The following is a 16,353-nucleotide window of genomic DNA, read 5'->3' on the forward strand; positions in this document are numbered from 1 at the left end:
TTTTTTTTTTTTTTTTTTAACCGGAGCAATGCGCGTTCCAATTTATCGCTTCTGCTATTTCCAACACCTTCTCTCGCGAACACAGACACGCAGTCCGTACGATGTATTTTCAGTTCGCCTTGAAAAATGGACCGACAGAAATTTAACCAGATTTAGGACCTAACATTTTCCACCGAATGATACTCAAACTCGATGAATCCTTTATAAGCAATCCTTTTGATAAATATCGTAATTTTAAATAAACAAGCTTGATAATTTATTGATTTATTTTTTCCAAACTGAATAATGTTCGGTTGTACCAGAATTGTAGAACACCCAGTATTTCTCAGTGTCGAAAAATTATATCTGGAAGGAGCAGGTCGTCTCGTGTCGCGCGATATAAGTGCACATTGCGTTCACGCAGTGGAAGGCGACACGTATTCCATGCTTCCCTCGCGCGCTCGTAACTCCGTCAAATATATCTGGTTTATTACATTTTCACGGCGTATATCGTGCCTCGATAACCATTAGAGCCATTTCTCCTGCCATACTGTCGCGCAACATGTGTTTCAAGAAATACTTTGCATTCGTTGAAACGAGATTAGACAAACAATAGCACAATAATTATATTTAAGAGCAGGATAAGCTTTATAAAAGTCAACGTTCTCGTTTCTGCCTTCGAAACATTAAAAAGTATTTCGAAATTAATTAAGGTTTAATATAAAAAAAAAATATCTCTGACATTTCGAAAGTTACGTAGAAACGTCACACTATTCCTGAATCGGAACCACTGCGGGATATCGAGCCGTTCCCAACGATAAAATTGGACGACCCGCCTTGCGCGATTGTAAAATAAAAACCCGGCGTAACTTGAAACAAGGGGGAAAAAATGGCGACAGAACAAAAGGGTAATGTTTCTTTTATGACGCGTTGCGCTATCGATTCCCCGACGATCTCTGCGACTCGCACCTGTAGGCAATTGCAACGCAACGGTATTTCGAGCCACGGTCGAGTGGACACCTCGATGGTGGTCGTAGTCCACTAAAACGCGCGAAAGTGTTTTCAAGCGGTGCCATAAATCCAATGGCGTGCAGTTTGCTAATAGTACACGGTGTAATGTGTCCCCAGTCGCGAGTTCGGTAACATCAGTCCCGCGTGTCACGCATTAATCCACTTCAAAGTGGAAAGGACCGCCACGTCGCGCGCAGAGTTCGTAGGATGACGTACTGTTTCCCCCGAAATATAGGATTCCCATTGATCAGCCGACGCTTCGCTTGCTAGGAATTCGGGGCATCGTCTTTGCATACGGCCATTGTCAGCCGGAGGACCGTGCGTCCGCTAATAGGGTATTCGCGTGTCCTAATATCCCGGCAGCATGACAAATCTGCTAATCGGCCTATCCTCTAAAACGTATAGAATCGTCATGGCTAGGCGACCCTGTGAGTGATTAGTCTGAACCGGCGCGGCTCAGCGTATCGGCTCCCTGAATATTGAACGAAAATTGGATTACATATTCCGGCGACTGTTTCCTGACGGTTTTGCGCGACGACAACCGCGCTTTTTGCGTCGTTTGACGGCATTTACATTCTAATCGCGTCGCGTACCATCCTCCTTTCGATGTTAGTGGGGTATTTGCCCCGAAAAGCCGATTTTTTAAATTTGCCGTAAACTACGAAGTTTCTGCTGTCTGAGGTAGTCGAATATGCGAGGAACATTGTATCGTCATTCCTTTTTTTCATTTGTGCACTCATGGACTGCTGTGCTTCGTCGAGAGTTAAGAGATTTTGTGGTACATTAGTGATACAGACTAAAGAAAAGTAATATATTTACGTATATCCAAAATTATTACTTGTTATTTCTCCGCGTATATATCACATTGCAATAACGCACAATGAAGTTTATTTATTATTTAATTATGTTTTTACCGTCTCTTTGTGAAAAAGAATATTAATATTCCCATAATCTTTTGAAACATGCATGAATAAATTAAAAAATCTTAAAATTTGATTTTTGTCTCTTAATTCTAATGGGCAAGCATACATTTTCTTTCAATTCTCTGGCACGAAGAAATGGATTTTTTTAACTTCTAGAACTATTTATCTGTCTCGACGAATGGTTGTCTTCCTCCTTCTTCCAGTTCTAGTCAAATTTTCTGGTCTTAATATTTATTGTTTTAAATATTTTTCTTACGCATTTTGAGATGCTGAAGTCCATAGCAATTTTGTTAAAAGCTTCGCCATTTGCTTGACAATTATAAATTTGCACATGTTAACTTTAATCATTTTATGAGAAATTCTCTATTATAATAAAAAATATATACACAAAATATGTCATATAAACTTCTTTAAATATGAAAACATACAAATAACCAACTACAAACCTAACATTCTAATCAAAAAATAAAATTTAATACACGCCTACTCAGTTTCCGACGGTAGAACAAATCAAGAATCACACTTTTAATTGAAAAATATAGAGCAATATTAACCAGTTCGGCTTCTCCCGGGTGAAACAATAAAGGACAAAAGAGAAATACACGAGATACGTAAGAATACCTCAAAATTGGCGTCAAATATCGAGTGTAATTGCGTAAATTGTTGCTACGAAGAACGGAAAAAGCAACTTCTAATCCAATCGATTGCCTCCAGAGCTTCTCTATTCGTCTCGCCGCAGTGGAAAAGGTCGATAAATAGTCAGATGCTCGTATGCTCGATTTCTACTCGACTAAACTCTTTTACGGTCTAATCCACGAAAAGTCGATAGTACGCGGCCAGTATCGTTCGAACGAGGCGGTAAGACGCCTTATCGGCGTCGGGATTGCGATCGGGAGCATCGCGATGCACGATGATGCATTATGACGCATCGTTATTGATACAAATGGCGCGGATACCGCGGGAATTTATCACGTGGGAAAATTATTCCACGTTGATATCGTTCGTTCCTAGATCGCCGGCGTTGATAACGCTTATCCGATAGGAGCCCCTCTGCCTCGAAATAGAATAATTGCAAAGTTAGACGGTCGGTGGAGAACGGTTGCACGATTCAAATTTAACGCGGAAGTATATCAAGATCGGCGACCGACCACCGTAAAACTTTTAAGACCCGTTTTTCGAGAACGAGGAAAACTTTTCGGGGAAACCATGAAAGTTTCGCGAATATGACACCGAACTTTTGAGAATCCGCAGCGACCTAGATCGTTACCACGCGACTACAAGCAATCCGAAGCCGCGCAAATTCAAATTAAAGTCGCCCCGACGACGAACCGGGATGCGAATGTTATCGCGAAAGCAATTGCGGTTCTCAAAAATCATATTTCCATATACTCTCTGCGCTCTGTATACAGAGTGCGAAGAAAGTATTCTCTGCAGCGTTCTGGAGTTAATCTACACGAATCTTAGCCATTCGGAATTAATTCGTTCACGATACCTTTCGATATAATTAATTTTTGTCAATTTTATTCTCACGTTCGTAGGTTTCTAAACTGTACTCTCTGTTAATACAATTACTAAAATTATCGTATGAATTTAATTCTGTAGAGCGTCTCTGCGCAAGTTCTGTGTCCTGTTAACGTATGCACGAGTGCTTTTCATGTGTGACTGGGCCACACAATCATAATGCGCCATGCGGAGAGAAAGGAAATTGTATGAAGCACTCCACCGGTGGATACGATAATACCACGTGGATTTAAGTATCTGCGTGTACGTACAACCACCATTGTTACGGTATAGAAAAGGCATTAGAAAAATTAAAGGAGTCTTTAGTACTAACTTAATTATAAAACTTAATTACTCTAACTAAGTAATATTCTCTGTATAAATAATTAACGATGGAGCTTCGATTAATATTATAGAAAATTAGAATTGAATAAACAGATTAATTATATGCGTGTACGCAAACGAGGGTGAACAATGTGCGTGCGTCACGCTTAAGGGGTTAACAGTCTGACTGACACGATGTTGACAGAGTAGGGGATAAAGTGGAAAGTTAGACAAGGATAATAAAAGTAGGTAAGATGGAGGGCACAAGGCGATGGGTTGAGCGTTATCGAGAACGTGATTGAGACGAGGAAGACAGAGCAGGACAGGAAGATAAACAGAACAGAAATCGACGAAGAGGAGGGAAGCGAGTCAAGAAAGGTCTGAGTGTGACGGAAGTAACACAGTACGAACGTAATATCAACAACAAACAATGGAAATGCAGTTTTAACTCCGGAATGATTAACTAGAGTCTTTCGTGACCCAAGAAAAATTTCTATAAATAAATGGAAAGTGTGGTAAATGGTGACAACAAAATATAAATTAGATTGTCCATTTTTTTGAAAACAAAACTCCTCGTGGCCAAGTTTTATTCCAAGTTTTTAACTAACTTCTTTACATTGAATCGTCCTGTATAAAGTTCGTCCTCGCAAAGGGAAAACGTCGTGCAAATTCCTCTCATTACTTTAAACTCATAAATGTTCGCATTAACTGCACACGATAAAACTTTACGTCGGTCTTAAAAACGAGCAACAGAACAGCAATGAAAGCAATTATACGGTGTTCATTTTTATAGTACCTACTTACGTTATTGTTAGTCTGGAATATGATTCGAAGAACAGACATACTCGCGAGCGATCGTAAACCTAATCTTGAGTATAACAAATGTTAACAAACAAAAGGAAACGGCGAATAAAATAATGGCAATAATGCAGTCACTAGATTAGAAGAGGGAATGCAAAACTGTAAACTTAATCTCGATCGTGATAAAAGTTGACAGTTTTTCTATTTTCTTGTATGATTTACGCGCGGATCACGTTTGAATTTTTTATTTAATACAATTTCTAAATCCTTCGTTCACATCTTAACAATGTTATAGACAATATTTATTGATTTATTTATTTATGGGATTAAATACCCATTAATACAGAAGGAGATACAAGTATAGAAGATAGTTATATAACAAAGATACAAAATTGAATGATATGAAGTATGAGACTGGCTGTGAGTAAGTAGAAGGACATGCTAGGTAAAAAATATTTAAATGATAGAACTGAATGGTTAGAAACATCGATCAAACGATGATAAGGGTTATAGAAGCCATAAAGTATTCGACGGTGTTCTATGTGAAATAATTCAGAACGACGTAGTATTCTGGAAGGAACATTAAATCTAAATGAGATCGTACTAGACATAGCTTTCAAGATCGAGAAAAAATACCAGAGGAGAGAGATTTATTGAACATTATCCAAAGAATCCTAGAAACAACGAAGAAGTAAGATTTTAAAAGCATAGGGTGGATACCATCGAGACCTATACTAGAATTATTATTGAGAGTGATAATACTGTGAAAGACATCATTGATACTTATGGAGATATTCGAGAACTGAATTGAGTTCGTACAGGAAGGATGACTAACAGAATGATCAATTTTTAAATCATCAGCATACAATAAATATTTACACAAACGAAAGGCTTCAGATATATCAGAATAAAAAGGGTCCCAGGTGTGAACCTTGGGAAACACCTGAATATACAGATACAGCATTAGAGTAAGCGTTATGAAACTTAAATAAAAATTAAATATTACCAACGTTCCAAGTTATAGGAACGTTCGTCTTCGATTTTGAACGATAGTTCGAAACAAGGAATCGTTAAAGGTTTCATCGTATTTCCGGAACCGTCTCTGCACATCGTTATTTCTCGTTCAGTTATTTACCGATAAGATTTCTCGCGACCGTTTCCCCGCGTCTCGTAGCGAAACGAGGATCGTGACAGAAATTGCTTCGTCCGAGTCGAACGATGACAAATGTCTGTCACCAGGAAAGACTGGAAAACTCATTAACCGGAGCAGTCGGTTGATGACTCCCCGGTATACTATCACTATTATCGAAACCGTTCGAGTTAACTGCGCTCAAGAGCGTCCTAGGTGTCGACCTATTCTGTACACATGCATAACTACTTCCTCTCGGTCTTTTGTTTCCTGGAGCTGTTTCCTTCGTCGCTCTGCCGCCCACCGCCCGGCCGCCATCTCGTTCTTTCCATCAATCATTTCAGTTTTGCGCAAGATTCGCCCATTATACTCGACTTTCTGTCCTCGACTGTCGTACGCCCTCCTTCCGGTCGGATTCGATCCTCGATGACTCGCGACTCGCGAGCTATTTCACCAAGCGTGCATTCGTTCGATAAATCCTCCAACGGCCAGACCGGAAACGAGGAATTACGCCGTGCAAGTAAACTCGTTCCAACGGTTATTATCAGACGTCGAAATTGATATTTTTCAAGTTACGATACGAGAATCAGAAACACGTTGACATCATTCTCGAGTAACCGTTACAATAGTTGTTATTAAAGACGCAATCAGCAAAACGTTCATGAACCGTGGCCTAATCGTTTTTACGTCGAGCCATTGCTTTAAACGACGACGTCGGTCTGGAATAGACTGTAACGGGGATAATTTCGTGTAAAAAGCCATTACGTGCCGGTATTCGTTACCGGTTAGAAAATGTATTCCTTTTCAGGGTCGAGACGGGCGATTAAAGTTCCGCCGCGCGCCATCGTTGCGGGATATCACGCGAGCGAGGAAATGTGTTTACGGGGGGATTATTAAATAAATTGGAAGGAAAGACGTATTGGCGAAAATGATCGTTGCGCGAAATTGTTCACGCCGCGAACGTGGGAATGCTGTACAATGCGCATTATTTCAAATAACATGGAAACAAAACATTCTCTGCAAACGAGCTTTCCAACGATTGATCCGTGCGAGCCGAAAATAGAAATTAAAAATTGGGGGGGGGGGGGGGCTTATTTATAGCAATAATGCGAGCATTAACCTTTTGCCATGACGAGTCTGACTCGATACGAGTTCTTGATGACAAGTTTCACAATCATAAGGCTACCCGTTATCAAGTATTATTTATTAAAATCAATGTATTTTTATATTCACGAGGTATTCGTAAAACAAATCTGCTCTTTTTCGTGACCATTCCTTGTATGAATAAATCTAAACAACATTAAATAGTATATGTTTGAAAAATTATTTGAAATTAAATCGTATCATCGGAGCTAGTTCTTTCAATACGCGTAAAGTGCTCGAGTGACTTTTAACAGAGTTCTTTTACGCGATAGTTCGGAGAAGCAATGCGTAGTAGCAGGGTTAAAGTCTAGGAAGAAAAGCTACCGCGGTAAACGTTTTAAGCCGCTCGAAACGGTTTCCGGTTCTAAAGTCAACGTTCTTTCGTAACGAGTTCATTGGCGATTTTCCACAGGATCGAGCTCGTTCCCAAGGATTTGTTAAGATTTTCCGCGTAAAACGAAACAGAGGATACCGCGCTAAATGTTCGAACGTCCGACGAATAAAGACCGGCTTAGAGCGAATACGTTTTTAATGTTTCGCGGTCGTCGTAAAGTTAATATCGGACCGCGTACCTGGCCAAATGGGCTGTAAACGCCGCGAAATAAGTGTAAATATTTTTGAATCCGGGCTCGGTGGCGAATTACGCGCTGTTTAACCGGTTAACTCGACTGGATCCGTGTTCATAAAATATCGGAAACATTTTAATAGCGGAAACGCACGATCATTGGGGCTCGCCTTGATGTATTTGCGTTCGAAAATCGAAGTCCCGGGATTATCGTTTCGATAAGTCTTCTATATGATGCCGACGCGAAACCGTCATACGAGCGCATAATAAATATTTACCAAACGTTTCATCGGGGGTACGCGGCTCGATTCATTTTGCAACGTGCACGATTCGATGTAAAAACACGGGACTTTAGCTTTTTCGAAACCTCTGTTGCATCCTTCGCATTTGGCTGGACGCTGCCGCGGGAGAATCGCAATTTAAACGAGCAATATTTATTACCGATGTCAGGAAAAATATATCGCGCGTTTTAAAAGTGTTTAGCATGCCGTTAGCACGATGATTTAAAAGATCGTGCATGGCCGGTGATATACCTCTCTGTTGTAATTTATTATTCATTTATTCGTTTTACTTATCGTCGTTATTGCACCGGTAGAAAACAAGGGGAGGGGGTAATATTTACCACACTGATTATACCACCATGAATAGGCGAGATGTCAACGCGTTAAATGTACCGATTTGCTTGGAAAAATCACAGAATATTTTTATTTACAAACTTGTTCCGCCTTTATTTATTTATTTACGGTTCTGTACACACTTTGTTATAATAGAGTTGCATAATATGCGTAAATGTCTCATTAATTGCGTATGTTATGAGATGCGTACAACGCTAGTAACGTGCTTTTTGAAGGAATACAGAGAACCGATAAAGAAGTCCAGACGCTGGCTAAACTGGTTAGCGTGGGCTGGGATACGATTAATACAATTATTATATAATATGGTATAATGTCGTTTAAATGTTGGAATATGGAATAATTCCATATTTCGAGTAATTCTCGCCGGAGCATTAAAGATAACTAATTGTAAAATTTCGGGATAATTTACATAGTTATTGATGATTGTATAAACAAATAACATACCATATACAGGGTGTTACTGGACGGATGGTACTATCGGGTACTGGGTGATTCTACGTACAAAAATAAGTTGAAAAAAAGAAATAAAATTTGTTCATTTGTAGCTTCGTTTACGAGAGAATCGAATTTGAAAATATGTTGATAATACATTTATTATTATTCGATATTAAGAACCGTTATATCAAAATTTACAGACCTTTTACGACCACCAGATTTATGGTAATTATGAAATGCACGTACGTAATGTACAATTTTGTATCGATAAGTGTGTACCGATATACATATGATCTAAATGTGGATATACAGGGTGTTCGGCCACCCCTGGGGAAAATTTTAATGGGAGATTCTAGAGGCCAAAATAAGATGAAAATCAAGGATACTAACTTGTTGATTGAGTCTTCGTTAAAAAGTTATAGAAAATTACTGGCCATGCAGTATATTTTCGCTAAAGAATTTTTTTCTCGAAAGTACGTAGGATTTCGGGAATATATTTATTCACCAAAAATGATTGTAATTGACCCCTCCAACCGAAAATAATTTTTTTAGAATGATTCGAAATTTTTTAATTTAATTTTTTAATAACTTTTTAACGAAGCCTCAGTTAAGAAATTGATATTCTTGATTTTCGTTTTATTTTAGCCTCTAGAATTTTCCATTAAAATTTTTCCTAGGGGTGGCTGAACACCCTGTGTAATGTATAGTTCTACGTTGTTCAAGCGTAAGAAACCTTGATCCCGACAAAATTCTGTCATAGTGATGACAAGTAACTGAAATTGCCCAGCTTATAGGAGACGATGCGTAGGAATTTTTAGTCGAACCAGAGCTATTTGTCCTAGTTTCTAGAATTCTAAATTTTAACGAGGCTTCGCTGTATTAATTAGCAGGTAGAGATAGTGTAATTTGTGCCTGTTAACGAATACGCTACATAGTGTCGGACGGCCTCGCAACCTGTTAACCAAAACGACGCTCAACAAGCATAATGCGACCTCGACGATCATCATTCTTCCGTGATCCTACGTCGAGCTGGACATCGTATTTCGAAAACACCCCTTCTCTCGTAATATCGTAAATCGATCCAACTATCTTGCAAAAGGTAACGAACGACGAACAAATTTTGATACGTAAGAATGAGCCGCGTAGACGCTTTACAGGGCCTTTGTAGAAATTTCAGTTGTTCTTCTCGTCTCGATAAAACCGATATCCGTCGTCGCGATAAGTTTTCGGAGAAGGTCCCCGCAGGCGTTATTAGTTTTCTTAGACAATGCCGCGTTAAATTCGTTCCCCGTCTCGGCGCGTCGTGTCACGAGACGCTTTAATTAATTTTTCTTCCATGCATCGGTCCGCGAGACCCGACGTTCCGAGTTCTTGCACTCCAACCGATAGCGGAGCAACGGAAGAAGGCACGTTGGCGAGCAGAAAAGAGGGAAAATCGGTCGTTGAGCGATGGCTCGCGATAAAAAGTAACAAAGCGAATCGAAACTCACCTCCGAGCGGATCGGGTTTCCTCCGTGTTGGGTGACTCGTGTGCACGGGGATCGCCTTTGACGCGAAAAAAGAAGACAATCACACGAAACTAAAGTAGAAACGGTTAACACTTGGCTCGGTTGCACTCGGGTGGACGCGATTCCTAGGCCTCCCCGAGGCGCATCTATTATTTATCACTCCCGAGGAACTCTCGCGGCCACTCCTCGCGGCCAATCGATCTCGTCGATGTCGTAATCTGCACGCACATTCACAGACCGTTCTGACCGAAAATACATATATATTCTCAAAACGAGAACAACGTTCCCGATGGGCTGGTCGCGTGCACCAGGAAGCGACCACGGGCTTCCTCCGCGTAACTTCTCCCCTTCTAATTACGGCTCGAACGTGAACGAACTGAAAGAGAGAGACCTTCGATCCTCGATCGATCCTGGATCGCCGCGATTCGCGATGTATCGAGTCCCAGCGAAGCGACTCCGCGCGTGCTTCGGTTTCGTCGAATCGTTCTGCTCCTTTTCTCCACCCTTCGATACGTTACGCACAAGCTTTCGACCGCGTATTTATCGCCGATCGGCGGATCGATGCCGCGGATCTCCAACTTGGAGTGGCGCTTTCGAACAGCCGGGCATGATGCACCGGCGGGCTGCAACACTCGTCTGGAAATTCACCGAGTCGAGTGTTCTCCAGGCGCGATGATCGTCCGACGCGTAACGGGCTCTCCAAAGTACTTTTCTCGACGCACGACACTCCACTGTCACCAGAGAATCACACGACTCGCGACGACGAACGTTCCCGCGACACTGGCCCCGTGTCCTTTCGTCGAATCGTGGAAACGAACGAGCGAACACCAGTCCGCGATACCTGGGAGAACCGTTCTCGGAAAACGCGCGACGCCCGCGGTGAAAAACTTGGCGCGTCTCGCGGTGTAAACAGAGCGCCACGGGCAGGAATTTTACAGCCTGTTTACAGAGTCTGGACGACGTCCTTCAACAACTTTCGAACCCCGAGGACGGTCCCGTGACCGGTTCTGCACGCTTCGAGGGCCGCGAGGCTGAATCGTTGCCAACCCACCGTTGCCCTTGATCACGATCGTGCGTAATTGCTCGACGATGGGGCCCGTACGGTTCATCTTCCCATTATTTCCCCTTCTGGCATCCTCGACGATCTCTGCACGCTGTCGGTGCACGCGTTCGCCGGACGACTCGATCGTCGAACGATCATGTCACGGCGAGACCGACGATCGACACGTTGCACAGGTATCGTTACGCAGAAGACACGGCGAAGAGGTACGCGAAATCGCGAGGACGGAATCTTTCCTGTTTCCTTGAAATATAGTCGCACCTTGGCGGGGGATGCGCGCGCGAAACCACCACGAGTGATGCTGGGCTCGGACTGGAGCCTCCGGCGCGGCGCTAGCGTCGCGACGACTCGGGCCGAAGCAAAATCGTCACCCCCGCGCCCTGTCCACCACCCATGCTCGGCCACGGGGTGGAAACAGTGGCGGAGACTGGGGGTTAGTCACCCTACGCCCTGGGATTTTCAGCTTTTCTTTTATGACGTAGAGAACCTGCTCCATTCAGTATTAGTTTGTTTCTCTTTTTCAGGACCTTGTTCTTTTATTGGAGGTCGCGAGCTAGCGGAATTGATACGATTACACGTAAGATCGAAACGGGTATGGATTCTACTTCGTACCTGTGGCAGCTTGAACATTTATTCTTATTTTATTTATTTGATAAACGCTCCACTAGTATACTAAGTAGGAGAACATTATAATGTAGGATTTAACAAAGAGAATTTGGAACAAATGGACAAGTAATATAATTATATAAACGAATTTGAAACACACCAAGCATACAATCTTCTTACAGAAATTAATAATTAACAACGCAAATTAATATCGTACAATAATTACGTCTGTCTTTCACAACCACTTGTTTCGTTCTCCCTGTTGTCTCGCTGCCCCTGGTTACCCATTCCTTTTTGAAGAAAATACTTTCAACCCTTTTGCAGATAAATTAATATTCAACAAAACTACAGCACGGCACAAATATTCAATACGAATCTCCTACAATAATCAAAATAAGGTTTTTTGCTTATTTTTTTAGCAATGCATATAGATCGACAATACAATTAGAATATACAGAGTGTTACAGGACGGGTAGTATGTAGACATTACGTCGTGGGAATATCAAAATTGTCCTGAGAATAGTATAATTGCATTTGTACTGGAAATTTTGTACATCTTTTAGTTCATAACGATTGAGTAAGAGAATTTAGTATAGGTAAAAAGTGATTGTCAGTGTATTGGATTGACCAAATATTTCGTACGGATTTTGACGATACTTATCTTCGAGCGCTGCGAAACGCAACTAACGTCAGTTCAAATCTTAAGATCATATAATTATTTGATAGTTAACATTTAATTGTATATTGTCACGAAAAAGTTTAAGGATTGGATTTTTCTTATAATTTTCGTCTAATTTTACAGACGAACAACCAAATGGAGCATTTTCGACATATTATGTTGTTGCATTTTGATAAACAAACAAACGAAGCGCAAACCTGTACAAATTTATGTAAAATGTCATCAAAAAACGAATCAAAAGTAGTTTTTGTAAAATCAATGGACGAAACTTCGATTCCTAAGAGGCCATTAAATAGCGCCTGTTTAGCTTTTTATGTAAATTACGAAGCTATCTGAAAGATGGGACTAGGTTATAAGTCAGAACATAATATCTATTATCAAGTGAAGGTATTTCCTACCATAAAAGAATTGCTTATTTGCACGTTTTGAACCGTACAAACATTCTGACCATCCTAATACTTTATTAAAAAGTTCTTTGATAGCTACCTGTATCGATTAGGTGCTCAACAGTTCCCAAGCGAGACGCAGTAAGTCTTTCCTTAATTCAGATTTTGTTATATCGTCCTATCTTGCACCGAAATGGAATGTAAATCGCACGAATAGCAATCTCGCCGAGTTAAAGTACAAATTTAAAGCAAACGGTAACGTAAATAAAGGTTACGGATCGCGAGGAGAACCGAATACATATGTATACGGATCTTCTTACTTTTCAGCTTTCGTGATATAAACCATTCGGAGTTTATTGTAAAATCTTGGAGGTTCTTAAGGTTCCAGGACTTGACCGCAGAAGTATAAGTAAGCTAGAACTAAACCAACTTTCCGCCGCAGAGTTCAACTTAAAATTAAAGTTTAAAGACTTATAACTTCGTAACGCGCCGCTTCTTGATCCCGTGGGCGAGGATAGTTAACTCGACGGCCTCTATCTCGAAAATTTAGGAAACTGACGGCATACGCAGCAACGCTGTTGTCACAGGTTACAACGATACGTAATAAATTTTAGGAAATTCGGTAATTAAACGCAGCTGCATGGACGTTAAGTCGAAGCCATAATTCACGAAATGTTGATCGTTAAATATATCGAATCGTTTACAATATATTAGTTAAACACAAGCATTGGTAATAGTCAACGATGCATTCGATCTAAATCAAGATTTTTCTGTGACTCGAAAAAAGAATTTTCTTTCGGAGGGAAAGGTGATAATTGATGCGAGGGTCGAGGTGTCGTAAAATATCAACTTATAGTATCCGTTTGGTGTCCAAGATTGCCAGCTTAAGGGCAAAAATGCGAAAAAAGTTCAGTCATTAGGTATGCTATGTTATCGGTCCAATAAAACTTTCCTTCCGCGGCTGTAAAATGTTCACTGCGGACAAAGGATGCGAGTCTTCCTCGAAGTGGTGATCAAAGTTATCGGCGGGATCAATGGGGTTACGACATTCTGTGTGTTACGACGCGTTTCGCGTACGATTTAATGGCGCGTCGAGTGCTCGTTGAAAGAATCTTTCGCCCGTACGAAAGACAGCGAACAATGACTAAAATCCTCGGGACTGGGGAATGGAATCGACGCAACGTAGGTGGCAGGAGGTCGATTAATTCTTATTGTCACGGTCAGACGGACTCGGAGAAAAATATAACATGGCTGGACGGTCGTCTGGTCTGTACTCGTCGGAACGGAGACTGGCTATCAGCAGTTCCACTCGAGAGAGGACAATTGGGCCGAGTAGTCGTCCGTTCGAGCCGTTTCGATCCAATCGGATTTGTACAAGGTGGCCGTTTAGAAACGTATCTTATTAAAGGATATTCCCTCCTATCTTACCTTCTGTATATAGAAATTTATTTGTGAGAAACTTTATATAAATCGAACGTACAATCGTAGCTTAGAGTCCTCCTCTGTTTCGCTGCACCGTCGATAAAAAAAAAATTTGTTAGAACGTTGACGAGGCATCTTTGAGGTTCTAATTAGAGCGTATGCCCCAGAGCGAGCGATCGAAGCAAGTGTAAGGCTCAATTGTACTCCGCACCGTGCAAGGATCCCTCGACGACGCGAGTCTGGATTGAGAGGAAATTAATTAAGATGGCACTGTCCGGGATCACCCCTTTTCGCACCTCCGATCTACAGACTCGCGCAGGAGCATTCCATGCATAGCTTGCGGCTACATCTCAGGCTACTACATCACCAAATCCGTCCCTTCCTTGTACCCTTTACAGGGGCTCCAGGACGACCATTCCCTCGGTACTGGTTCCTGTACTCGGTACGTACCCAGTGTCCTCCCACCCACGCACACGATTCCACCGAAACCACCTACAACGCATTTCAATAACTATGAAAACCACTCTTCAATACAAGGTTAGAAAATTGAACCCTGTCGATGACGTGGAAAAAGGTTTCGTAAGACGAGTCGAGTTTTCGAAGGTTATCGCGACCGACCCCTTTAAATAATTTTAAATTCGACGTTCTAGAACAGTATTCGCCTTTCAGTCTTTTTCGCGATACAGAAAATGTTTGTGTAATCGCGGATAAACGTCCGAGCGAAAGTTATAGGCACGGAGAGGTCGTAGCCGAGCGAACCGAAGAAATCGTCAAGTTGAAATCCCCCATTGGGTCGAGCCCATCGCAGAAAATTTTAATTGGCATCATTAGACTCCGGCGAATAATTAGCGCTTCAACGATCGAGGGTTTAATGGCGGGGCCGGGAATACGGTCTTTAGGGTCTTTTCACGGCTCGACTCCGCATTACGAGTCGCTGCCGCGGATACGTTTGCCCCCCGAACTCGGGATTGACGAACTTCCAGCATTGCTTATTAATATAGAACGTCCGAAAAGTTTTCCAACTAATGGCTCGGAACTCGAACGTTTCCTGACCCGTGAAACGCCGACCGTTCGAAGTATCAGTGCGTTAAACGTCGCGGGGGCGTAAACCTTTGAGCAGGACTTAGACGTTTGACCGTAATGGACTCGGAGGATCTACATCTTGAACCATTGTTCCAAGTTTCGGCTACACGTAGCAATAAGCTCCGCGCCGCGAGGACTAAGAAAGCTTCGCGAGCCAGCACGATGTTGTTACATGCTGAATACAGACCCTTAAGAGAAATATAATAGTTGTGCAAACGCATAATGAACCTATTGTCCAGGGTGTACAAGTTTAATTGGATTTCGCGTCGGGCGTCTTACTTTCGCCCTTGGAATTAACCATGTGCTTTGCGACGTTTGCTCGGAGGGAAAGGAACGTCGAAACTCGAGTCGAAATTCATCAAAGGTTCGAACTATGATTTCGATTTAAGGATTTTCAGAAAGTATATGTAATCTTTAGAAAAAATTTATCTTTGTTTCTTCCCAAGAGAGTTCCTTAGTAGTCGATGCTAGGCTAGAATTAACCCCTTGACGTACGATTTAATGTAATTTTTCAAACGTATACTATTTAATTTTGTTTTTGCTCGTACAAGGAATAGCCACGAGAAAGAATAGATTTGTTTTACGAATATCTCGTGAATGTTAAAATGCGTTGATTTTAGTATTTGAGACTTAATGGCGAATGAGTAGCCACATGATTGTAAAACTTGATACCAGAAACTTGCAACGAGTCATTTTGTCGGTACAGTGTAGCATGGACGTTAAGCAACAAGTATGGAGACGCTATGTACAGACCATAAGCGACGAGTATACTTCTCGCAACAGAAAAGAATCTAAGAGAGAAAGGCTAATGGCAGGACAGTAATTTTGACTCGCGAAACGCCGAATTTCCCGTTCGTGGAGCACATCATTGATTCTAATCGCGCGGAGTGTTCTGAAATTTCATTGTATCGGGCGCGATGGGATTCCTTGGAGTTCCAAGATCGAAGGGGCACACCGGGTGTACGAAAAGGTCCCCGATCCAATCGACGGGGCTATCAGAAGTAGTGATTAAAATGGAGGGGTGAGTGCTTGGTCGGCAAAAGGGGTTGAAGGTGGCCTGAATGGTGGTCGGTGGGGGGTCTCGTCTCGGGCTTGGAGAAACGTAGATAACACTTCTTACCCGAGGGACTTCCCGCGACCCCAATCTCAAGTCAGATATTGTTC

The 16,353-nt window shown here is 41.8% G+C and overlaps 1 protein-coding gene across 4 annotated transcripts in view; it reads right to left on the bottom strand.

Moving 5' to 3' along the window:
* The window catches only part of LOC143343927 (zwei Ig domain protein zig-8), a 249,188-nt gene extending 237,880 nt beyond the window's left edge, over positions 1–11,308 (bottom strand). For all 4 annotated transcript variants that reach the window (XM_076769335.1, XM_076769334.1, XM_076769333.1 and 1 more), the window contains exon 1: positions 9,936–11,308. The gene's annotated coding sequence lies outside the window, so the exon portion shown is untranslated. The remainder of the gene's footprint in view (positions 1–9,935) is intronic.
* Positions 11,309–16,353: the final 5,045 nt, after the last annotated feature.

The sequence above is a fragment of the Colletes latitarsis genome, chromosome 7, assembly GCF_051014445.1.
Source record: "Colletes latitarsis isolate SP2378_abdomen chromosome 7, iyColLati1, whole genome shotgun sequence".
Taxonomy (NCBI): domain Eukaryota; kingdom Metazoa; phylum Arthropoda; class Insecta; order Hymenoptera; family Colletidae; genus Colletes; species Colletes latitarsis.